Below are 26429 nucleotides of genomic sequence, written 5' to 3'. Positions count from 1 at the left end.
ATTGTCGATGGATGGTGGGGTGTCTCTGATGGGGGTTAAATCTAAGGAAAGTTTCGCTTCAGTAAACCGACAACGACGATGTTGCATTTTAACAAGCTAAAGGCAAAGCCCGAGATATTTTCCCAAAACCAAAGGCCACACACATGGATGGATCGTTAAGAAGACGAGCTATAAAGGCAGATATTACCTGGTAACCTCATACCCATACCCATCCTCGAAAAGAAAAACCTTGTAACTGGCTTAAAGATTTCAATCTTGATCGGCTTATCGCCAACGATCGTTTTGCATACGAAATGAGAAAAGTTAAGCAGACTCTGAAAATGTATCTACATCTGCATCTAAATATCCATCCGCGGCGACCGCCTGCGAAACGTTTTACACTCAATAAAGGCGTCAAGAGTGCCATAATAATTATCACAGACACAGTCAGACTTTTAGTTTTAGTTGTAGTTTTCCTCCTCCTTGGCGACTATTAAAAGCCAACAAACAGAAAAAGAATGAAGGAGAGATGTTGGGTGAAATGTGAGTGGAAAATGCAGACCATAAAGATGTGTGGTGTATGGTAAATAAAACAACAATCTTCAGGGAAAATGGTGATGGAATTGGAAGGAATGTAGAATAGAGTTAAAGAGGTAAATTAACTAAAAATATATTAATTTATAAAGAAAACTTGGTGCTAACAAAGCCTTGTAATGCATTTTTTTAATCAATTAAAATGCTTCCTTTTTAAGATACTTTCTCAGAAACATCTGCTAAATATTGACCAGTTTTCAGGGTAGAACAGGTGCATCTAAAGTGTTGATTGGCATCTTTGCTTTGCACCCTGTAATTAGGCGGGCAATGCCCCATCATTTTCCCCCTCAAACACTTTCTATTTTCCTTTCCCTCACCTCAATTTCCATTTCCCCCCATTTGCCATTTATTTTGGCTTAATTTTGTTTCTTTTTTTGGTGCAATGAATGAACATTTTTTCCTTACACACATGCAAATGAGCAGCAGGCTTTGCAGTTGGCCCGAAGAACTCACAACTTCTTGACAACTTGGTGGAGACTTGCAACAATAATTGGCACTCGGCCAGATATTCCAAGTCCATTGATGAAAAGCAGCAGCTACAGATACAGATACAGATACATATATGTATATATCTTATGTATACAACCCGATGAAGATACAGATTAACCCAACAGCAGCAGCAGCGTGCATTCGATTTTAAATTTAGCCACTTGAATTTCCGTGCTCCTGTTTGGCTTATTTTCTTTATTTTTTACGAGCAAAGAAGCCAAGGAGATGGGAATACGAAAATGTTTTACAAAATAGAAATAAGAGCATCAAATATTTTTGTCGACTTCCGCTCGTAATCACCAATTAGTAATGCCACACTGACAAATATGCCAAACTGAAAACGAACTCAAAGTTTTTCGAGGAGGAAGAGAAGTGAAATACCAAATACCAAATACCAAATAGAAAATCCAAAATGAAATGGTATGGGATGATATATTATTTGTAATAAATTGCGAGATGCCGCTGCCCAGAAGAAGACGACAACGACAACGATGGCATCCTGCAAATGGCCCCAAAAGTTGGGTCACACTTTCATCATTAGTCAGCCGACTATGGCCACTAAATTCAAATGAAATGAAATGAAATGAAATGAAATGCCTGGCATCTGCGAGTTGTAGATACAGATACAGATACAGATACACACACACACACACAGAGAGCAGACACTTTGCGCATTGTCAAATCTACCAAATCGAAGTGTATCCAATGGAACGCCAATTCCCCGGGGAGCAATTCACGCTTCGCCCGTAAAAATGTATCTGTGCCGGAGAGTACACTTGTATCTGAATGGAACTGTGACTGCCTGCTCTACCCTTGAAGGGTATTATAATTTTAGTCACAAGTTTGCAACGCAATGAAGGAACATCTATGATAAGTAATTAACTATGAGCAGTAAGTAACTTTGATCAATTAGTAACTATGAGCAGTGAGTAACTCTGAACAATAAGTATCTATAACCAGTAAGTACCTATAATCATTAATTAACTATGATCAGTAAGTATCTATGATCAGTATGTATGTATGTATGATCAGTTACTAACTTTGAACACTTGTAAACAATGACTTGCAACTTTTGTATCACAACACATATCTGAGACATGGCCGGTAGAAGACACTTCGTTCCGGGGAGGTTAGAACTAGTTGGGAATCATAAGTACAGATGTGCGAGATTTGTTTTGGAACAAATTTAAGCTATTTCAATGAAACTATAGAGTTATTCTTCTTTATAATTTTACTAATATATAAATCGAAGCATGGCGAATCGGTGGACTATATATATACATATATATAGTTGCCATAGGAACAATAGGAAAATTTTAAGAAAAAATTATAACTTTTCCAGTTTTCAATAGATTTTCATCAAATTTAATATATAGCCATTATATATTAATATAAAATTTTGTGTACAATTTTATGAAAATCGGACTACTTTATCATATAGCTGCCATACAAATGATCGTTGAAAATAAAGGAAAACAGAGTAAATGAAATGAAAGCAGGCATTACTTTAATATTTTTTAACTTATGTATATATAAATTATGTTGTATTAATTCCTAGTGATTAAATTTCAATCTGCAAGGGTATACAAACTTCGGGATGCCAAAGTTAGCTTCCTTTCTTCTTTTAGTTGTATCTTTTACCAACAGAAATTAAATAAAACTAACAAACTGACTAAAAATTAAGCAGTTTATGCGTTGGTAATGGCAAACCCATAAGAAAGTGAATGAAAATCTTAAGCTTAAAGTCATAGAAAATTCTGATGTAGCACAAATATTGGTTTTAAAAATGTGAAACAATTTCACGGAGCTCAAATATTAGATATTAGATTGAAACATTTTAAATATCTTTGGGAAACCTAGAGTCTGTTTTAATTTAAGAAATATATTAAAAAATACCAAAGATGACTTTGTAAAGAAGTATTTAATTGTAAATTAATATTGTAATTCATTGTCTTAAAATGAATTATTGTTTTCTTTAAGTATTTAAATCTCAAATAAATATTTTAAATATTTATTCATAGTCTCAAGATGCACCTTTTGTTTAACCCAATTAATTCTTATACCATAATCTGTAATTAAATATAGAATATTTATCTCCCTTATAAAGTTCATAAATAATTTTAAACACCGCATAAACCTTGTGAAAATTCAGTGAAAACTTTTGGCATTTGGTTTTGGGGCTCTGCTCTGCCTTTGCATTTTCGCTCCATTTGGCTGCCTTTCTTTCGGGTTTCGCACTTCAATTGCTCCGCCCAGTCCTCCTTACACAAAAAAAAACTAGAGAAAAGAAAACGAAAAAGCTGACCAATCAATCGATGTGTTTTATTTGGCCTTCCCCAAAAAAACCCACTCCATTCAGGGTTTTCCCTTTTGGTTTTTCCTTGGGCGGTGCACGCAAGGGGCTTCCTTCTTTTGGTTTTCTTAAGAAAGATCAAAGGGAAAAGCAGCGCCTGGGAAATGAGCTCAAGTGTTTTTGGTTCCTCTTTGATTTTCTCGAGTGGGTGGGTGAGAGGGTGTGTGTGTGTGGGGGGAGGGAAACCTAGAACCTAGAATTGGCCATTGGATTTTAATGCGTCGCGTTCCAGTTTCACTTTCACTTTCACTCTTGCTCTCTGAGTGGGAGAATTGTCTAATCGCATTGATTGATGTCTTCACCGGAAACTGCACGCAAAAATCCAGTTAAATCCTCCTCCTCTCAAGTGCTCGGTGTGCTCTGCGGGTTGTTTGTTGTGGGTTTTTCGCGATATAAATTAATGAAAAGCATTTAAGATATGTGTATGTATGTAGGGGAGGAAAAGTTTCACGCAAAAGTTCGATCCACTCGAAAAGTGTGTGTGCGGTTGGGATAATCTTGCTCTTAACCGCAGAAAGAGAAACAGACGGAAAACAGGGGCAATTCGGTTTTTCGGCAACAAGAAACACTCAATGGAAATTAAAGCAATTTCCTGTGGCAATTTCAAAGATGCTAAATTAAAATACAAACGAGACGAGCAGCAGCAGTAGCAGCAGCAGTAGAGCAAGAGATACAGATACAGATACAGATACATTGCCAGAGTTGCAGATACACGACACACAAGTATGCTAAGACCGCCATTCATAGATATTTAATTAGCAGAGTGCCTTAAGCGTGAGCGAGACGGGTGTAGGTAATGTGCAAGCGAGACAGGCGGCTTGTAAATTGGCAATAATCTTAAACCGAATCAGTGCACTTCAAGAAAAAATGTATACAGATGTGCATTTGTATTACGAAAATTAATATTGTTTAAAAATTAACATCATAATCCTTGCGGCATAGAGTTTCGCTGCCTTTGAAACCTTTGAAAAGCTAAAACCTCTTGGGAATTATAAGGATTTTATTATTTTCAACAATTCTACGAAGATCTGTAAAAAGAAAATTCAAAAGAGGGAAAATATCCAAAGTTCCCTTAGAGTATTGGTAAGGAAACTTTCTCTTGTTATTTATTGATAGCACATTTCAGGCAAAGCGTGGGAGAGAAAGCGAGCAAGAGAGAGCGAGAGTAAGAGTGTTAGAGAGATAGAGAAAGGGTGGTGAGAAAGAGAGTAAGAGAGAGAGAAAGGGTGGTGATAAAGAGAGAAAGAGAGAGAAAGGGAGGTGAGAAAGAGAGAGACAGAAAGGGTGAGAGAGAAAGGGAGCAAATGATATTTAAATGAAGAGTGCAAACATCGAAGCTCTTCACAGAGAGCAGCTAAGGAAACTCTCTATTTTTGATCATTGATTGCACATTTCAGGCAAAGCCGTTAATCTGCGCGTTTTGTAATAAAATATTAATAAAAATCCCTATTAAAATCCATAAAAATCTTCAAAATTAATACAAAACAAGGCTCATAAAATTCAAAATTAAGAATGAATGTCATGTAATGCATTTCAACTCCAATTCTTTTTTTGCAGTACATCCCAGAACTTTACCGAACAGAACACAAACCGAACACACAGTGTCATCCGCAAAACCGAAAAACGTCAAGAGACGGCAGCGACAACAAAGTAAATGAAGATGAGCACTTCCTGCAACAAAAGCGACAACAAAAACGGGGGGGGGAGGGAAACCCAAAAGGGAGTGAAGGCCAAGGAGGGGACCGATGGAAAACTCAGGAAAATGCGAGGAGCGAGGGGTGCAACACACACACACGAAACACTTTTAATCGAGTGCAACGCCATGAATGAGCAGAAGTTGGTTCGGCAACAGAATCTGAATCTGAATCAGAAGTAGCTGCAGCAGCGGAGGCTTCTCCCATTTGTTTGCTCAAGCACTGTGTATCTCACAGATGCAGATACGGCGGCAGATACAGATACAGAGACAGAGACAGCGACATTCGCGGTTTTTGTATCTTTTATACGAATGAGTTAAATGCTATGCTCGAGTTGAGTGAGTGATGCATCCCAGGGCGCATCCGTAAGATAAACAGGCGCAGCACGCAACGTTTAACTTTTCATTTGCAGCCCCGGCATTTTGTATCCGTATCTCAACAGCATTTTGTATCTGCTGCAACCCACACATATCTTTCCCTCCACAGGCAAAGGTCACGGGCATGCTCCGTTGCTTAAATTGAAACAAATCATTAAAAAATATTGAAGTAAGCAAGAATGAAATAATAAATTAACTAAATAATCTCTGCAGACACCATAAATATCCAAGTATTTAAGGTATTTCTCTATTATTTTAAATCTAGAGAGAGATTTAAATCCATTTCAACTTTCAAGACAAAGAAAGAATACTTGACAAAACTCCCAAAGTCATAATGGGAGGAAGTTGCCCAATAATGAAGCAAATATTTGCACACCCAATAACTCGACAGAGTTACAAAAAAAATATATCTATAAAAAGTTCTCTTCTGGCAGTGAAACTTTTGTATCTGTTCAATTTAAATTCGGAATAAGCCAAGCCAAGGCAAGTCAAGTCAACTACTACTAGAGACGAAAAGAAGAGGGCAAAACCCTCAAATTTCCAAATGATTTAACTTGCCAGACACTTCAATCGGCTCAGCAGACTCTCTTAAAAAGTGCTGAAAGTGAAGCTACTTCAAATGAATGTGCGTGATGTGAAACCCCGTCGCCCATCTCCAATTCCTACGTCCAACTACTTATCCCATCAAAAGCGATTCAGATAGAAAATGAGACAGTCAGACAGATAGACTGGCTGAAGATGGCGAAGACGAAGACGAAGACGACTTTGCCGTCTCGCGCTTTTGGGCTTTATCTCAAACAAACAAAACGTAAAAATAAAATAAAAAAGAACGTCTCTCTCGTTGAGTGAAATGAGGAGAAAGAAGCTTTGACACAAGATTTCTTACATCTCTTCTTATATTCGGCTTGGAATACGTATCAATTTGGGCATTAAGTTGCATACGCAATTGAAGCCAATTGAAGCTAATCATTTGCTATTTAAATACGGGAACAACAAAGCACTGAACCCAGGCTCTCATCAGTGCAATAGATCCAAATAAAAACATATATATTTATATATATATATATGGGGATCTAAATTAGAGCATCAATCTGATCAAGAAAGTACATAGAAAGAAATAGTTGTACATTTTTAAATGTAAAAAGAAATAAGCTTTAGACAAGTAAGGTTTGTATTTCTAATTTTTATTCATTTATATTCATCTACATTCATCTTTATTCCTCTGTATTAGTCTATATTCATTTCATCTTTATTTAATTAAATTTAATTATATTCCTCTATATCTCTATATTCATTTATATTCATCTAAATTCATCTAAATACATCTGTGTTCATCTACATTCATGTATACTCATTTATATTCATCCATATTCATCCATATTCATCCATATTCCTCCATATTCCTCTATATTCCTCTATATTCCTCTATATTCCTCTATATTCCTCTATATTCATCTATATTCATCCATATTCATCCATATTCATCCATATTCATCCATATTCCTCTATATTCCTCTATATTCACAAATAATCTTATATATTCATCTATATTCTTATTTATTTATATATTTTTCTTTTTTTTTCATTTTCAACTTGTGTAGAATGTAACCTAGATTTTTTCCAGTGCTTTTTGAAGTATAGCCTAGAGTCTAGACTTCAGTAGGGGGCCTATTTGGTGATTGTAATAGGGGTTATGAAGTGGAAATGACTCTATTACCGCCAAACGAAAAACCACAAACAAAACAAAAAACATTCCACAGGCATGCGGAAGTTATGAAAGTGATCACTCTACTCTTCTATTTATAAGGGCGAAAGTTGGTACTCTTAATAACTATAAAAATCACTGCGCAAAGGTACTTAAATTAAATTTAATACTATATATTGCATTTTCTGATTAATTTCTTGAGACATTTATCCTTGGCTTATATGCAGGATCAATACAGGAAAAATGTTGCCTTTTGCCATGAAAATTCCACTTTGCTCGCTCACACACACACACACACACACACATATTTGGTGCTGCAGCCAAGGCATTTTCCTGCCGCCAGCATTTTCCTGCTGCAAGAAGCTGCTGCTGCTGCTGGAAAAGCTTGAAACCTCGAAAGTTTTCCCTGGCTTTATGAAATATTGTGTGTAGCGGGTAAATCTCATCGCCAGGCAAATGCATCTGCATTGCCCTGTCAGGAAACGGGCTGAATGTGGGTGGGAATTTTCCAGGGGGCAGGGTGGGGGGTGAGTTTTCCTTTCCTATATATATATATATATATATATATATATATATTTGTATATATGTATAAATGCTATATAGCCGCTACAGTTGGCTGCTGCTGCCAAATTGAGACTCTCTCGCATTGGCACGCGTCTGCATTGCATTTGACCTCGTTTTCGCCTAAGCTATGGGTGCCATAAAGGTCTCCCTTCTAACCCCCTTTTACCCCCTCACCCCCTCCAAACTGCAACAGCCGGCGCCTCTGGTTTGGAATTTCTGGCAAGCAAACAAGCAAGTTGATGGAAAGGGGGGGGATGGCCCGGCATTAAATTATATTTTATGCGCAAATTATTTAAGTTGAGAGCACAAGTTGGAACAAAATAGGAACATTAAGCTGGCTTGCCAGCAAATATATATAGAGAGGGAAATATATATATATTAAGGAAATATATTTTATACTTTTAAATGAAGGGAAAAGGTATTTTAGAAGTCCATAAGCCGGGTTTATTATTATTATTTATAGGATGATATATTCTAGGTATAATATTGTTGTTTTGTTTATTATTTTGTAGTCACAGAAATCTATTTATTTCTATTCTTCTATTTATTTATTTTTATATTTATAAAAATACACTTCTTTAGCTTTAATTTATGAACTGATTTAAGTTTATTTTCTGCTTAAAATTTTCATATTTTTCATTTTAAAAACAATCCTTATAAATACTGTATAATCAGCATTTACTGTGGATAGGAAACCTCATTATTTGAGTGGAACAAATGATGGAAGTTGCAGTTTCTCTCTTATTTTATTTTATTTTATTTTCCAGAATTTCCTTCATTTTCTTTTCTCTTTTTTTTGGCTGATGGCCATGGCAAACAAAGCCATTAACTGGGCGGAAAAAGGGATGGGAGTGAGTTTGACTCTTTAGCTTTTGATTTCCAACCGTCGGGAAAATGCATTGATGCGTTGCATTTTCTATTCCTTCCTTTTCTCCATCTCCTCTACTTTTTTTTGGGTAATTTCTGTGACTTTTTTCGCATTGTTTTTTTGGCTGATTTTTTTTTGTTTTCATGCGAAAAGTTTTCAATTGCTCTGGCGTCACTTTTTGATTGCTTTGATGTGTTTTTCTCGCACATTTCCCCAGCCTCAATTCATGACAAAAGTTTTTCGGCGCAGCGACAGAGAGAGAGAGAGGGAGATAGAGGGAGTAAAAGAGATAGACAGAGCTAAGCAAAGTTTGCCCGTGGAAGGATCCTGAATCCTGCGGACAGACAAAAGCCGAGAACTTTCGCTTTGATTTTCAAATATCTTTTCCCCACACACACACACACACATAAAGTGAGTGCATTTCCTCTATTTTCCCTGATTTTTTTAATATATATTTTCCATTTTTATTTTTATTTTTTTGCATTTGCGGCGCCTTATTTGGCTGTGTTATCCTTGGCCTGACAGAAAAATGAAAGTTTAATGCGTTTGCCAAATACAATTTTCACAATTTCTGCACACGAGGTTTTTCCTCTCTTCCTTTTTTTTCTCCTATTTTATTTATTTGGATTTTATTTTTATTTTTTTCTTAGTTGAATTTAGTTTGGAAATTGAGTTTTCCCATTCGCGCGTTTCCTCTATCTCTTCCTATATAAATATATATATATATATAGATATATATATCCTTAAAGTATGTATATGTATTTGCTGGCCGGAAAATGTGTGCGTCTGTGCGGAAATTGCATTTTTTTTCCTTCTTCCCAACCCCTTTACTTCTTACTCTTGCAGTGTATTTCTTTTTTTATGAAAAGGGTTTGTAGATAAAAATAAGCGGGGTTTGTGTGCAAGTTAAAATGGTTTAAAGTGCTTATAATGCAAATATTAAGCGAGAAAAGTGGAGGCAGCGAGTCAAAAGTTAAGCGTTAGGGCAATATAAAAGTTTAAATCGCAAAGGATTTTACAAGCAGAGCATTTTTTATGGCATTTGAAGCTGTCCTTTAGACCTAAAATTGATTTATTTGTTGCTTAAAAAGATATGAATAGATTTTATCTTATTATTATCTTATTATCTTAATATTTGGTGTGTTTCTATATTTATTTAAAAAGGAATATATCTTGGATTTAAGGGTATTATACTTTCAGTCAGAAGCTTGTAAAATACTGAAGGAGTCATTTCCGACCCTATAAATTATATATATTCTTGATCAGCATGAAAAGCCGAATCGATCTAGACATGTTTGACGGAAAATAATTTTTCGAAATTATTTTGTGAACATTTTGGTCTTAAATTTGATATTGTCAAGTGGTCAAAAATTGACAATTTTAAAATTTAGTATAACTTTAGATTTTAATAAGGAGTTTTGTTAACCATATAAAAACTAGCTCAGAACAGCTTTCCGAATTGAAATTGATGCATTTTTAGCTTAGTTATGAATATTTTAATTTTTGATATATCAAGCTATTTGAACGAAACTATGGAGTTTTTCTTCTATATAATTTTACTGGTAAAGAAATCGGAGCATGCCGAATCGGTGGACTATATATATACATATATATAGCTACCATAGGAACAATCGGACGATTTATAGAACTATGATCAGAAAGTTTCTAAGAACATTAAGTTACTCTGAACAGTAAGTATCTATGACCAGCAAGTAACTATGACCAGTGAGTAAGTCTGATCAGTAATTAACTCTGAACAGTAAGTATCTCTAATCAGAAGTATCTTTCAACAGTAAGTCTCTTTAAATGGTACCTTTGACCAGGAAGTATCAATGCAAATTAAGTAACTCTGAACACTTATTAACTATGATAAAAATTGTAATATAAAAATATCAATTAAAAATGGAGCTATAATTTTAGTCAGAAGCTTAAAACTAAGTGAAGGAGTCATTTCCAACCCTATAATCCATATATATTCTTGATCAGCATGAACAGCCGAATCGATCTAGCCATTTTTTGGGAGAAAATTTTTTTTGAAATTTTTTCTTCAAAATTTTGTGACTAAATTTGATATTGTTAAATGGTCGAAAATTGACAAATTTTAAATTTAGTAAAACTTAAAATAGAAATATGCAGATTTGTTAACCTTATAAAAACTAGCACAGAGCAGCTTTCCGAATTGAAATTGATGTATTTTTGGTTTAGTTATGAATATTTTAATCTTTGATATATCATAAAAATTGTAATATAAAAATATTAATAAAAATCGGCTTAAAAAACGGCATTTTAATATTATTCCGAGGCTTGTAACGCTTGAAGGAGTCATTTCCGACCCCATAAATCATATATATTCTTGATCAGCATGAACAGCCGAATCGATTTAGCCATTTTTTGGGAGAAAATTTTTTTTGAAATTTTTTCTTAAAAAATTTGTGACTAAATTTGATATTGTTAAATGGTCGAAAATTGACAAATTTTAAAATTTGTAAAACTCAAAAACTTAGTAAGCAGATTTGTTAATTTAATAAAAATTAGCATAGAACTACTTTCAGAATTGAAATAAATTCACTTTTGGCTGAGTTATGAGTTGTTTAAACTTGGATTTGGCGAAAAAATTGACATACATATTAAAATACTAATCAATAAATATTTTATGAGCTTAGTTCCGTTTTCCGATTCAATTCTTAATTAATTTTCCTATATGAAATAATTTCTAAAAATTCTCTATTAATAATTCATATATACTCTATTAATTACCAATTCTAAAATGCGATAAACTGGCTCATTTTGTATTATTTAATGCTCTTATCGCATCTTTAATTATTCAAACTCATTGTTTACTTTTATATCTTTTATCAATATTTTTGTTTACTCAGTCGCTGGGGTTTTTGTCCATTATTTTCCTTTGTTTACCCTTATATATATATATATATTTGATGGCCATTTTCGACATAATCCCCGCTTGATTTGCATAGACGCTCAATCAATTTTAATCAATCCGCCCTGTGGGGAAACCACCACCCACCCCTCTTACCCTATTTTCCTACTTTCCCATTTAATTCTCGGCTAATTCCTTAATTCATTTTACCCTAAACCCAACCCTAGGGTTCAATATATATTACGATTTCGTTTAGTTTTTAATTGAAAATTGTTCGCAGCACGAAACAAGATAGCGAATAAGAAGGAACCACACGCCCTCCTCGATTGGAAACGGAACCACAATCCCCGATGCCCCCAGGAAAAACTAAGAGAGAGAGTGAGGGAAAATAAAAAGAAAGGAGAGGAAAACCCCCACGTGGCTATTACGGGAGAAAAAACAAAGCAAATGCAACAAGGGAGTACATTTTAATCTACAAATTGAATTTCCCTATATGGGAAACACAAAAGGAACGCAAGAAGGAAAGGTCGAAAGTGTCACGACTATTCAATGTCCTGGAACATTATATTTTCCAAAAAAAAAAAAAAATAAAAGGGAAAAATTTATTTCTATCTATGTTTCATAGTTTCTTCCATATCTAAATACAAACAAATTAACTAAGGATACAATTAGTATTTATTGTGACACAAAATGACCACAAATACAATATACCCCAGCAAAAGAAAGTAAATACAAAAGGTCCTTTTAATTGCCAGTCCCGGCGACTTGTTTACATTTTGCGTGCAGGGCCAAAACTGGGATGATTCGAAAAACCCTTGGGCCACGAATTTGTTGCCTGTCAAATAAAACAAGACGCATCAAATTATTTCAAATTTATCGCGACAAAGGTGTCCTGTGTGTGTGTGTGGCATATCCTGCGCAGCAGCTGGTCGCGATGCCAACTCAATGAAACAACCCCCGAAGGCGCAAAGCCAAACAAAAACTATTGAAATGTTGTCACAGCCCATCCGCATCCGTATCTGTATCGGTGTATCTCTGTATCTCTGTATCTGTATCTGCGAGCCTCAGGTACACGGTATTTAGCCACAGATTCGTACCGCAAAATGACAGGCCACGACAATTAATGGCCAGCCCACAAAAACGAGAAGCATCGAAATAAAAACCAAAAAAGAACAGCTCTGTATCTAACACACAAAATGATATTTTGACACGCAGCCGAGTAAAACTTGCAATTAACTGACCCGAAAGGAGAGGAAACACCAAAAGACCGACAGAAAAGAGAGCAATAGATAGATATACGGATTGTGTATCTTTTGGCTTTTGTGCAATTGTGGGTTAATGGCACTTTAAACTGTGCTCCACCACAAAAAAAAAAAAAAAAAAAAAAAAAAAAAACAAAAACCCACCGCACAGGAAGTGTATCTCGTGGATACGTTCTCTACGTTCTCAGCGTTCTTTGATTCATATTTGGCACGCAATAATGCAATCTACGAGCCAAGAGAGAACCAGAAGCAGAATGAAAACGACAAACTAACAGATTACAGATACAAAACTTTGAGATCTGTACATCCCACAGATACAAAGCTTAAGAGGGAACACCTTTTTTTATCTGTATACTTTTGGATTATATTATGAAAGGAGTTTAAGAAGAAACCCTTGGTTTTCAGAAGCTAAAAATATATTTCTTGAATTAAAATAATTATTAAGCAGCTAAAATATAATGTTTTTGGCTTTTATATAAAGTATAAATATTAAAGATATACCATATTTAGGGTATAACAATTTATTTCTAACTTGAAATGTATCTTAAAGCTTACTTTCCTTGAAGTATTACAAAGATTCTGCTAATTAAATGCTAGAAATATAGCAAATGGCACTTTTAAATTATAATTTCTAAAGAGTTTTCAGACCCTTAAACTTGTTTTATAAATTGATGATATTAAAAACTGTAATTTAAGTTTAACAACACAAATTTTTGCATCATAATGCAACCTTTAGACAAAACGAGAAATTCAAGAGATAAAAATCTTAAAGATATCTCAGGGATACCTTGAAAAGGAGTTTCAGATTTTTATTTTGCCATCTTTTTAGGTTGTTGTGGTTGTTTTCAGGGCGTGTCCTTATAAATCATACCGAATGGTGCAGAAATTAACGAAACGCAGAGAGCTTAAAATGCAATTTAGTCGATGCAATTAAGGGGGGGATACAACAACGACCATGACTCAGACTCAGACTCAGACTCAGACTCAGACTCAGTCAGAGACTCATTCAGAGACTCAAAGGGAGCTCATAAGCTTGGTTTTTTTTTTTTCAAAAAAACACGCCTCCAAAATAAGGAAAAAGGGAGACGACGAAGGGCCAACGCCAAAAGAATACAAAAGCGTCGACTGATTTTTATCAACTAACCAAGCGTAACGCAGACAAACACTTCCTAAATCACTTGAGTGCTACACTCCGCTCCGCTCCGTTCTTGTCTATTTTATTTTATTTTATTTCGGAACAACCCCCAGAAGGCAGCGTTTCCTGTGCCACATAAAACATAAATTATTTAATTTTTTTCTTTCTTTCTTTCTTTCTTTCTGGCTCCTTGGTCTTGAGCTTGGGCTGCTCCTTATCGGAATTTTCGATGGCGACGGTGGCGGCGCTTAGAATTCGAAAATTATGAAACACTTTGGTTTCGGTTCCACCACCAGAATGGTATATTTTATATATATATTCTCTCCTATCATTTACTTCATTAATTTCTTTATATTTATTTGGCTTTTTTTGTGCTTGAATCTCTGAACTCGAATTTCATTTTGGGTATCGAATGTCCTTTCTGATAACAAACTCCAAGAAATCGGGGCTTCTAATCAAAAGGATATTCTTAACAAAAGGTTTCGGTAAAATGATCTCTTCAAGGGATTTCTTTACTAAAATATATATATATTAACTGAATAGGGAACTCATTAAAGTATTTGTTTATATTAAATATAAAATCTATATTTTTTTAGGCTAAAAGGTATTTTCCAAAGGGTTGTCATGGTTTTTTTAGATAATTATTGATTTTAGGGTGTTCTCAGTAAGTAATTAATATTATTTTGAGGTTTTTAAATCTACATTTAAATAAATAAATAAAAATATACTTTGGTATTTTTAAATATCAAATAAAACTATACTAGTTTTACAAGTTTCAAAAGATTTCCAAAAAGGTTTTAATATCTTTTTCAACTAATTATTATTTTTGAGTCTTCAGATTATCTTATAATATTTTTTAAAAATTGTTTACAACTTCTTTAAACCTTAAAAGATACAAAATTATACACTTCTTCCTTTAATAGATTGATTTTTAAAGGTTTTAAAACCTAGCTTTCCTACGACAGCTAAGATTTTCCTCATCTAAAACCTCATTCCCTTCGCACACAATTCAATCAAACTTTGGTGCGGAGGCCAAACTTTATGACACCCCAAACTTTTCCTTTTTTTTTTTTTGGTGGGAAATGAAGAAAAAAAAACGGAAAAAAGAAAAACCCGCGGCGGCATATGAACAGAGAGGCAGCCGCCTCAAAAAAAAAAAAGGAGAGAAGTCAAGCGTTTTGCATGGGAAATGGGAAATGGGAAATGTGAAATGGGCGAAAAGTCAGGAGCCGAGAAGGAGTAGGAGCAGGAGAAGTAGGTGGCAGCGACAGGAATAATAAATATTCAGTTTAAGTAAATGGGCTTTTATCGCGCATCTCTGGGGTGCCATAATTTGCCATTTTTGCCAGCCTGTCTGCGTTCTATTTTCCTTTTGCTCCTTACACTTTTCCTACAGCTTTTCTTCCCATTTTCCTTCCTATTTTTTTTTTTTTTTTTTTTTGCTTCTTATATTTGAGGGGCAAGAAGGGAGCTCTGCCTGTAATTGATTCAACAAAACGACGACGCAAAGGTGCAAAAGGGAAAAAAAAACGAGAAAACTTGGCGACGAGGCAACAACAATTATACGCATAATATATTTGCAGCCATAAATATGCAATGCATATATATATAAATATATATGTTTATATATATATAAACAAACATGCGTGTGTACGTTGGAAAATAAAAATGATCAAAACCAAAGTCACGCTCAGGAAAAGAAGAAAAAACATTGCCCATAAAATGTGAAAAATTTGCTCAGGCATCTTTTTGTTTCAGCTTCTTGGCTTCGGGTTTTTTTTTTGGACCATTTTAGGGCGGCAGCGAAATCACTTCAGCAGCCAAGGAGCAGCAACAATTTAGCTCATTTATTTTTATACATTTTAAGAAACAATAAACCAACGGCCCATAAAACACAAGCCACCAAATGAAAATGATTTAAGGCGCGCGAGAAATTATTTCCTTGAAAAAGTTCAACAAAATAATTGCAACGTTTTGTTGGATTTCTTGTTTCTATATATTTTTGTGTTTCCCCCTTGGTGATTTATATTACCAAATGAGTTTTATAATCGACAGGGAAATGGATTTTTATGCCACATTTTTAGCATTTTCAGCTGGAAAACAATTTAAGTTTGGCTTAATTTTAATAATTTTGATATTTACAACACTATTAAACATGACAAATGCTGCATTTGTCACTTTCCAACACTGTTTTCTAGGGATTAAATAAATTCCCTTGAGAAATATTTACATTTAAACAACCTTTTGTTAAAAGGATTAGGTTTAAGTAATAATAAAGGAATCTAGGCAAGTTTAATTAATAATTTTCTTAATTTTTAAACTAAACCAAGTGTGTTAAAACTCTTTTTTCACTTTTAACCAGTGCTAAACAACTATTTAGGATGCTAAGAGAAGGAACTTTGACTATGATACCTTTTATTCTTATATATTTTAGTCTGCTTTTAGATATATTTACCCAATTTCTTGGCTAAAACTATTGCGCAATTATTATAGAAAAATAAAATATTGTCAACCTTGACTTGACTCTATTAGCTGCTAGCTTTTAACTCTTTTGCTGTTTGCTGTCGCTTTAACTATTAGAAAATGGAATTGAATTAAGCCTGCTTTGCCATCCAATTAGTTGGCACGGTTTAAAAAATAGAGAAAAAGAAAAACGAGAGCAGGCCCAACTAAGAACTGGCATTAGTGAGAAGTTTGGCAACTTTTCCGGGAGGAAAAATGCAATGCATTTGCTGTCATTTAATGAGTTTTTCAGTGCGGCGAAAAGCATTTTCCTGTCGGGCGAAAAGCGAATGCTTTAAATCGGTACAAGGACAACCCGAGGATATTTCTTACTGTCCTCTTGCGGATACATATATATCTGCATTTATATATTTATTTATATTTGAGCACTGTTGTTGGTCTAGATTTTCGCGACAGGATGCTGAGCAGGCGGTGAATGTTGAAAATTTAATTATGCCACAGCCACCGCCTGCATTTCTCTGGGTTTTATTTTTAATGCTCACTTTTCGCTTCTGCGAAACGTCTTAAGAGGGAGAGTGAGGAGAAGAGATGCTGCAAACGCGTGTGTGCCACAGCCACTTGACTTTTCCAGTGGCACTCCACAGCTTTTCCCGCTGGCTTTTCCCTCCCCCCCGAGAGCTGTAAAGATGCTTAAATGCTAAACATGGCAAATTAGCTCCTACTCCTGATGGAAACCGGGATGGATGAGCAACTCCCTCCCAACTGCCAACCCTTACTCAACAGGTTCTTATCGAATTTCCAATTTTGGGAAAACTTTCAATTGCTTTTCACAGCTCCGAGTTGATATTATTATTAGTTCGATTTGATTACATTTTGATTCGATTTCAATTCGAAATTTTGAATTTGTTTAATTGGTAAAGCAGAAAGATAGATAGAGGAGAGATTTACGATTTACGATTGCGTTCCCTTTCCTCCCCAGCAGCACCCTTTATCACTTGGCATTTCTTTCTTGCTTGCCACACGCTCCAATTCATTTGAAAACGATTTGTGGGGATTTATGGTTTGTTTGTCTGCATAAATTTCCAAAATAATTATGGAAAATAAATCCAACAGCGAGTTTAAATGCAAAATCAGTCAAGTATTTTTCACATATGTGTATATATTTTCCCTATTCCCAGGTAAGACTAAAGGAGAGGTGTGAAAACGGTTAGAGGAGAGTTTCCTCCTCTCTTCCCTCGTCGAGTGTGTTTGGAAAATAAACGATGTTGTCTATGACAAGGCATGACGGTAATGACCAAATGCTCTCCCTCCCAAAAGATTCCTCCATCTTTGCGAACCTGGAACCATCTCCATCGAGCATCTCCAGCATCTCCAGCATCTTCAGCATCTCAGAACCAATCCATCGCTGCTCCTTCTTGGCCAGCCCTCATCTTCTGGGTTTTTTCTTTTTTAGCCGCGTCATTGTTGCCAAGCTCCTTCTCCGGCAGCTTTGTTTTTGATTTACTTATACAAAAAAAAAAACACTGAGAAGAAATCTTAAAGGGTTTAAAAACCCTCTTAAATGATAGCTGGATTTATCACAGAGTTGAGAAATAATTTATTAAAAAAAAAAAAAAAATAGGAAAAGGTTTGAAATGAAAAGATTTTCCCTAAACCCTGACTTGATTTCTATATCTTTAACCTTTTGATTTTATTTTAATAAATGGAAAATGCAGGATATATTTTTAACCCTAAAACTACTTAATCTCAAAGATTATATACCATAGAATATATTAGTTTCTTGTCTTAAAGAACCAGAAAACATTATTTAAAATTCTCTATAAATATTCCAAAATTAATAACAAGTTCTCTAGACATTTTCCATTAATTTCCTTTTCTCTTTTCTTGCACTGAATATTTTTTACAAATATATATATTTTTCTAGGCATATTTTTCATTTTTGTTTTTTTTTTGAATAATTCAATTCAAGGTTTTGTGTGTGTGTGTGTGCTTCACACCTTTTGAAAACTCTAGCAAAAACCCCTCTATCTCTATCTCTCTCTTCCTCCCCTCCACGCCCCTATTTTCACCATGTTTTCCATCGTGTTTCCTCCTGGCTCTGGCCTGGGTTTTTGTTTTGTGCCTCATCATCATGGGTTCCCGGTGTTCGTCTCTCTGAAAATTTCTGGAGAGGCTGCCTGCTATCAATGGCAAAAACCTTTTTGGATTGTTATTTTTGCTGTCTGCACTTGTGAGGCTGACTGGCATCATAAATCATCTCAAGTGGCTGGCTGCCGCCGCCGCTCCTCAAGATCCCCGCCCTCCCTTCCTCTTCAGTTTGGCCAAAAATCCTGCTGCTATTTCGGCTTTTGTATCTATAACTACAGCAATTTGCAAGTGCATCTTGCGGATACACGAGCATACACTCATCACGCGGACTGTCAGTTTCTCGAAAGAGAGAGAGAAGTTTTTTGACATTTTTGTTGCACTAATTTGTGCACTTGAGCGGATTTCTGTTCTGCCAGTGAGAGATAAAGATATACAAAAAAGATACTTTTCTATAAAATGTATCTTTTGCTTAAAAGATGTAATATTTAAAATATAAAACTACTATTAAAGGATGCTAAAATTATAGAAATAAAGATACTATCTTGCTCAACCTAATCTGTGAGATACCTGTCCGCGAGATACTCGCACTGCATCCATGAGATACATTTCTAAACTGACAACAGCTGTGCGAAAGCAGGTAAAAGATCCAAGGGATACAGGGAGAAAGGTAAGAGAGGAATATCAGTCCGTCAACATTGCGTCCCTTTGATTTTTCTGCACTTTTTCGAGCAGGTTTTAAGCCGCTTTTATTGCCCACAAAAGAAAAGCGGCAACAGCGCGCGGCAGAAACAGCTGCTGGAATTTCTATGGATCTCGGATCGTATCGGTGTATCTTTCAGATAAGAAACCTGAGAAGTTCATCATTGAAATTGATATTTCAAATTGGGAGATTTCTCTTGGAAATTTATTGAAATACCAAGAATATATTTCGAATGAAAACTATATCTAATAGATACATTATTCTTTAGATACTTGAGACTGCTTAGTTTGTGGAATAAACAAAATACAAGAGAAGGCATTACTTGGTTCTATACAAAAAAATACCAAAATAAACAATGAATTGTTTGGTGATTTATATATATTCTTGTTAAAATAAACATTTCAAAATTGTAATGCATTTTTACGCAAGAAATAAATGAAGAAATCTGTCAAGATACCAAATATCTAATGGATATTGTCCATATTTTGTGTTGTTTTACTCTAGAAACTAAAAGATAAACAAGGAAAACAAAGACGATTTCTGTAGTAATTTTTACTTTTTCAGCATTCCTCGCATTTTTCCTCGCATTTTCCTTGCAATTTCTTCAGCTAATCATAAAAATATCCTCACTTTACATCTTCAATTGCACAATTTATGATCTCCATAAAGTTTCCCATTCAATTAAGCATTAATTTCACAGCGAGAAAAAAGAAAAGAACCCCCTTCGAAGACTGATTGAATCGAACGTTTTTTCGGACTCTTTCAACAATTTGCTTAATTGCGAATCGCCACGAATCACTTCACATTGTCCCGGGAGTTTTGCAGACTCAAAAAAGAAATATTTAAAAAAAATCCAAAGAACTGAGAAAGAGGGGAAAAGAATTATTCTTGGGTTATATGCCTATAAATCCATCCGCCTGCGGAGCAAGACCGTTGATTGCCGTCGGCATTGATTTATGGGCGCCCCCAAAGAGAAGATACAGCGAAAAGATACATTTTGACACAAACACATGGCGGGGAGCAAAAAAAGTCATAGAAGACGACGGCGGAGCAATAACCATTTGCGTTTGTTCATTAAACAAATGTGCAAAAAAAAAAAACATTAAAAAAAAACAAGCACCGAAAATGAAATGAAATTGTAAAGCGGCGGTAAATAAACAAAACAAAAAAAAGCAAGAAGAACACAACAAAACACACACATTAAACACCCATCGTACACATACTAAAAACTAATGAAAATAAATTATTAACCATCTTTTTTTTTTGGTCCTCACATTTTCACTCACACACAAAACACGGAAAATATATGTGAAAAGCGTTTGAAGTTGACGCCGGAATTTATTAATGCCACTGCAAATATTTATTTAAGGTTGAGTTATTGTTTAAAATGTTTAGCTAATATACATTGTTGTTTATTATTATTATGAGCATTTTCAGTTACACTTGATGACTTTTCTGGGTCATTTATTGTTCATTTTGCATTGGGGAATGCGCTTTAAATTGTTTATGATATTATTTGTTAATGTTTATTCGTTTAAATTCAAATTAAAACCTTAATTCAAGCTTAAAGTTGCTCAAATTGTACTAAGTACTTGCAAGAATTTAATTATTTTGTTTGCTTGCTAAATAAAATTATTTGAAAGATATTAAACAAGTTTTACTTTGTGTTTGTTCATGTGGGAAATGTCGAAAGAAGTGTTTATATTTCTTTAATCCCTGATATCTTCTCAATTATAGATCTCCATTTTTAATTTTTATATATTTGTTTATTATAATCTTTTAAATTATTTATAATTATTTGATTTATTTTAAAGCTTTAAATATTAACTTCCAATAGATTAATTAGTATATTTTATAAGAAACCTAAATCGATTCTCATATTATTTAAGATAATTTTATAATCAAACCTTCGATATTTAGCATTCTTTACAATCTTTTCATATAATTAATTATCTAACTATTTATTCTCTTATTATTGTTGATTATTTCCAAGTTTAGCTTTAAATTGCAACTTTTCTGTGGAAGAAATCTATTGGAATACAAACATTTTTTATACTTTATTAAGCAAATTCTGTTTTGAAAAATAATTTTACTTTGTGGCTAAACTCTTTAATCTTTTCCACTGTTTTATCTAATTTTTCCTTGGCAAATAAATTAATTTTAGTGTTTCTTATTATTTGTTAAGCAATTAATTTAAATTTCTTTGAAGTTCATTTACTACTATTTATTTTAGATTATCTACAAAATCGGTTTAGGCCCTAAATAAGTATAAAAATTTCTGCAATTAATTGGTAAACCTAATTTTTGTCTCATTTTTAGTCCTTAAATCAAGAATCCATGTTTAAAATGATTGAAAATATTATTTATTTTATTTTATCAACAGATTATATTGTTAATATTATTTCCCTTTCTTTTATGAATATAATATTATTGATTTTTAAAAGTTTTTAACCACAATTTGCTATATTTTTTAAGCAAAAAGTAAAGCGTAATGCGTTTTTTCACCAAGTTGTTGTTGTTATTTCTTATATTTTCTATGTGTTTTTTACTTTGTTACTGTCTTTTTCTTTTTCTTTTGATTTTTTGTTTTTGTGACCTACATTTTGTTGTTGTTGCTTCCTCCTCTGGAAAAATTGCAATTGTTGCAAGTGATGTTTGCTGCTGCAGCTTCCTGCTGCCGTTGTTGTTGTGGTTGTTGTGGTTATTTGTTGCTTGATTTTTATCCAAAAATTCGTTAGTTTTACTTTTCTTTTATATATTAATCCAAGAAGGAACAAAAAAACAGTTGTAATCCGTTTCTTTTTTTTTTTTTATTTGTTTTGGTATTTATTTGGCTTTTACCGTTTGTATTACGTTTTGCATTTTGTTACGTTTTTTTCTATCTCTCTCTCTCTGGCACTTTGAGCACTTGAAAAAAAATTGCGACACAAAAAAGGAATTTATAACAAATATATATATTTATTATGTACGAAAACAAACCGAAATGGAAAACCGTGGTACAGGGGAAAACTCAGGAAAGCATTATTTAGAAACCAAAAAAAGGATGTGTTTGTTGAAAGCAAAAAATGCGAAGAACAACAACAAATGCTAAAGGAAATAAATACAACAAAAAAATAAAGGAAAAGAACGATGCACACACACACACAACACACACGCACAAACAGGAGACGCGGGCTGCGAGTGCAAGCGAGACGGCGCGCGAGGAGACACTCACACGCACACGCACGTACACACACACACGGTCGTGGTGTGGAAATTCGAAGTCGCACTCCGTTACGACTTTTCCGTTATCCGCGGCGGAGCCGTGTCGTCGCGTTGGAAAATTAAGACAATTTTGAAAAAAAATAAAGTTTGCGGCTCGTACTTATAGGCTTCGCTCTCTTCGCTGCCGCCATCCACCGTTGCGCTCTTTGTTTAGCAGCGAGGGAGGACGGCTCTCTCTCTCTCTGTGGCTCTCTCGCTGTACGTTTCCTATGCACCGGTGTTTCGCTCTCTGGCGAAACTCTCTCCGCGCTCGCTCTCTTCCGCGTGTGTGTGCTGTTAGGACCGGCTGCTGCTAAATTGTTGTTTATACGACTTTTGTTTTGTGTGTTATTTTATGTTTTGTTTTTATTTAAATGGACAACAGCTGTTTTAGATTGCTTTGTTAATTATTCAATTAATTGAATTTTTATAAAATAATTATTTACATTTGTAAATAAGTTTAAGAAAGGATTTAAAGGAATCATTTTAACACATTTAAGTTAAAATAGGAATTTTTATATCTGATTTTCCAAATGCATTCTTTATTTTTATTTTCCTTGATTTTATTTATTTGAAAATATATTTTTTATTTATATATTGTTTAATATTTTATTAAGTAATGTTATGTTATTAGTTTTATGTAACTATTTACTTTACTCTTAGCCAAACTCTTACTCCTAATCCTACTCTCTTTTAACACTTCACGAGCACTCTTTCCCCCACCTAATCTTGTTTACCTCTCTCTTTGGCACATCCTTTTCAGTATGCCAGTTAGTATGCCACTGTATAACAGTATGTTTATAGCCAGAAGCCAAACTCTTATACGGTGGCTAACTTGACTAACTTTCGGAGAGCACTTGTTGCCAGGGATTTGCATTTTTAAGCAATTTATTTTCCCGGATTTGCCATAAAGTTGGAATTACTACATTTACATATTTTTAAGCCCTGTGTGAGTATATTTTTTTATGCATTTTTTTTATGGGAATTAATTATGGAAAAAGACAAAAACAAAAGCAGTGGCAGAAGATGAAGAAGAGTCTTATACTGGGCGATCTTCTAGCTCTCCTCTCTCTTCCTTTCCCTTGTAATGTGACACCTCAAGAAACAAAAACAAAATACAACAAAAGAGAGCCAAGGAGGCGTTAACAGTTACGACATTTGGCCGCATTTCTCTTTCTCTTTCACACACGCACTTAGCAGATGACAAAAACAGCAAAAACAACAACAACAACGGCAATAATAAGGTCAATCAACGGACTCAGCGGGCGGCGGCTGCGCAGTTGGCGTCGCTGTTAACAGCTGTCGCGCAGGCGCGATTAGAAAAGGATAGCATGATGGCCAGTACGGGTGCCAGGGAGAAGGGGGAGGGCAAGGAGAGGAGATCTTACACGGAGAGAAATTAATTACAGAAATAAATGTAAGTAAATTTCCGACTTTTATCTAAGCATTTTTATAAATTTGCAGGGTATTAATATTTCAGTTAGAAGCTTGTAACGCTTGAAAAAGACATTTCCGACCCTATAATCCATATATATTCTTGATCAGCATGAAGAGCCGAATCGATTTAGCCTTGTTTGGGAAAAACAAAATTTTTCAAATTTATTTTCGAAATTTTATCATAAAATTCTATAATGTTGAATGGTCAAAAATTGACAAATTTTAAATTTTGTAAAACTTGAAATCTACATACGCAGATTTGTTTATCTTATAAAAACTAATACAGAACAGCTTTCTGAATTGAAATTAATGCATTTTTGGCTTAGTTATACATTTTTAAACTTTAATATATCATAAATAATGTCATATAAAAATATCAATGAATATCGACTAAAAAAATGGTACTATAATTTTAGTTAGAAGCTTAAAAGAAAGTGAAGGACGCATTTCCGACCCTATAATCCATATATATTCTTGATCAGCATGAACAGCGGAATCGATTTAGCCATGTTTGGGAGAAACAAAATTTTTCAAAATTATTTTCGAAATTTTATCATAAAATTCTATCTTGTTGAAGTTGTAAAATTTGACAAAATTTTAAATTGGGTAAATTTAAAAACTTCATATGCAGATTTGTTAACGCTATAAAAAATAACACAGAACAGCTTTCCGAATTGAAATTAATGGATTCTTGACTTAGTTATGAATTTTTTAAACTTTGATTTGTACAAATAATTGCCATCAATAAATATCCGTTTATACGTTTTATATAATATATTAGGTTTTATTGAAAGTATACGAAGGTCAAAAACCTAATGATTGTTAATAATCATATATAATTATATATTGAATAAAATCTTTATCAATTTCTTTATTATTTTCTTGTACAAGATAAAACATTTTTAGTTATTATTTCCCAATTTCTTTCAGTGTCTGAAGGCCTTAGATTAATTGCAGCGTTGGCGGCGTGAATTTATGAATTTCACATGAGTGATGGGATCTCACTTCCCCTTCCCCCTTTCTCTTGTTTTTCCCATTTTCTTCTATTTAATTTTTTTTTTGAGCGCCACCACTTGAGGAAAGACGACAACATATTTTTGAAATTTTCCCATTTCATATTTGTTGCTGTTATTGTTGTGTGGGCCCGCATTGTTGTTGTATTTATTATAGTTGATAGTTGGCCATTTGTTATTGGTAAGCTGATCCGTTTCGGTTGGCCGATATGAATATATATATGTATATATCTTGTTAACCAGGGATAGTTCATCATCAAATAACAAAAAAAAAAAAAAGGAAATACAAATAATGGGAAACTTTCAGCCATTCATCAAAAGAATTTCAATGAAAATCTTACAAAATTCAAAGATCTTTCAATTAAAATATCACAAAATGTTTGAGGAATTATATTTTTATGGAAATTAAGCTTTAAAACGGATATTTTTAAATTTATTGAAATGATTTTCTTTTATTTATATACCTTAAACAATTTTAAGGAGTTAACATTGGTAAAACGACATTGAATAATATATTATTAAGATGAAAATGAATTTTAAAGCCTTCCTTATAATTATTTTATATACGTTCTTCATATTTACAATAAATTCCTATAATTTTTTTTTTAAATCCCTAAAGAAACTTAATTTCTTTAACCTCTCCGCCAACGATTTCCGTTTTTGGTCTTTCTAAGCTGATTGCCGCTGAACTTTCAACTTTTGTTGTGACATGCAGAGACAAATTCAATTAAGCCAAATCAGTCGGCAATTAAACAATTGAATATAATTACGCGAAATTATGGGAAAGAGAAGGGCACCCAAATCGCGGACTAAGCCTGAGCCAAGTTCAACCAAAGGAACAACAAATAAAAACAACAAAAAACTGCATAATTAATAAAGAAGTGAGCCGCGATGAGCTGACGAAGGTCTCTAAAGTCTGAAGAGCCACAGAGAACCCAACTCACAGTGGGACGTCTCTGCGGTCAACTCCTACTGCTTTTTGGGCATTCCATCTTCAAATGTGTAGATATATATATACAAATATATATATCCCATATCGCCTTGGCAACCCCTGATCCGATCCCGCCGCCAGAGTCACCTTTTCAACTCAAACTCGACTCGTCTCGGGGCGCAACTCAACTCCTTTAATGAAGTGGATAAGCAAACTCTGGCGAGTATCCCACAGAGCTGTTGTATCTCACAGATGTGCACTGCGAGAAAAGGTAGTCCAAGTTGTATTAGAAATACTTGACTTTGGGAAAGTATGAAAATATAGAGAAACTAGGAATAAAATCAAAGTTTTAGCGCTAAAAAGCTGAATAAAACTTTGATAAATATCGATCTTACAATTTTTTCCACTAAGAAAAATTCGTTAAAAAATAAAAGTATAGAACATATTAAACATGTTTATACAGCATTATAATTAAAACTTTTTTAGACTTGTAGGACATTTTCTACCAGCTTCTATTAAAAAATTAACGATTTAAAAAATTCAATGCAATATTTGAGGCATAAATACAAATGTATCTTTTTGTAATAATTAAACTATCTAGTATTGAAAATAAATTATATTCCTTAACCCCTACAATTGTTTTTAATCCTTCAAAT

At 33.9% G+C, this 26429-nt stretch overlaps 1 protein-coding gene across 2 annotated transcripts in view; it reads right to left on the bottom strand.

The window, feature by feature from the left end:
- Positions 1-26429, bottom strand: part of Ten-a (Teneurin-a transmembrane protein) — a 183170-nt gene that overhangs the window by 140418 nt on the left and 16323 nt on the right. The window contains exons 1-2 of one of the 2 annotated variants that reach the window (XM_086829326.1): positions 22302-22498; positions 21750-22056 (exon numbers count right to left, since the gene is read on the bottom strand). The exons of the other annotated variant lie outside the window; for it this stretch is intronic. The gene's annotated coding sequence lies outside the window, so the exon portion shown is untranslated. Of the gene's footprint in view, positions 1-21749; positions 22057-22301; positions 22499-26429 lie in introns of those variants that run through there. 2 annotated transcript variants of the gene reach the window in all.

Source organism: Drosophila serrata, unplaced genomic scaffold, assembly GCF_035046125.1.
Source record: "Drosophila serrata isolate PLE 108 unplaced genomic scaffold, ASM3504612v1 contig_190, whole genome shotgun sequence".
Classification (NCBI taxonomy): domain Eukaryota; kingdom Metazoa; phylum Arthropoda; class Insecta; order Diptera; family Drosophilidae; genus Drosophila; species Drosophila serrata.
The sequence above is the reverse complement of the archived record's forward strand: the minus strand, read 5'-3'. Positions and strand labels throughout refer to the sequence as shown.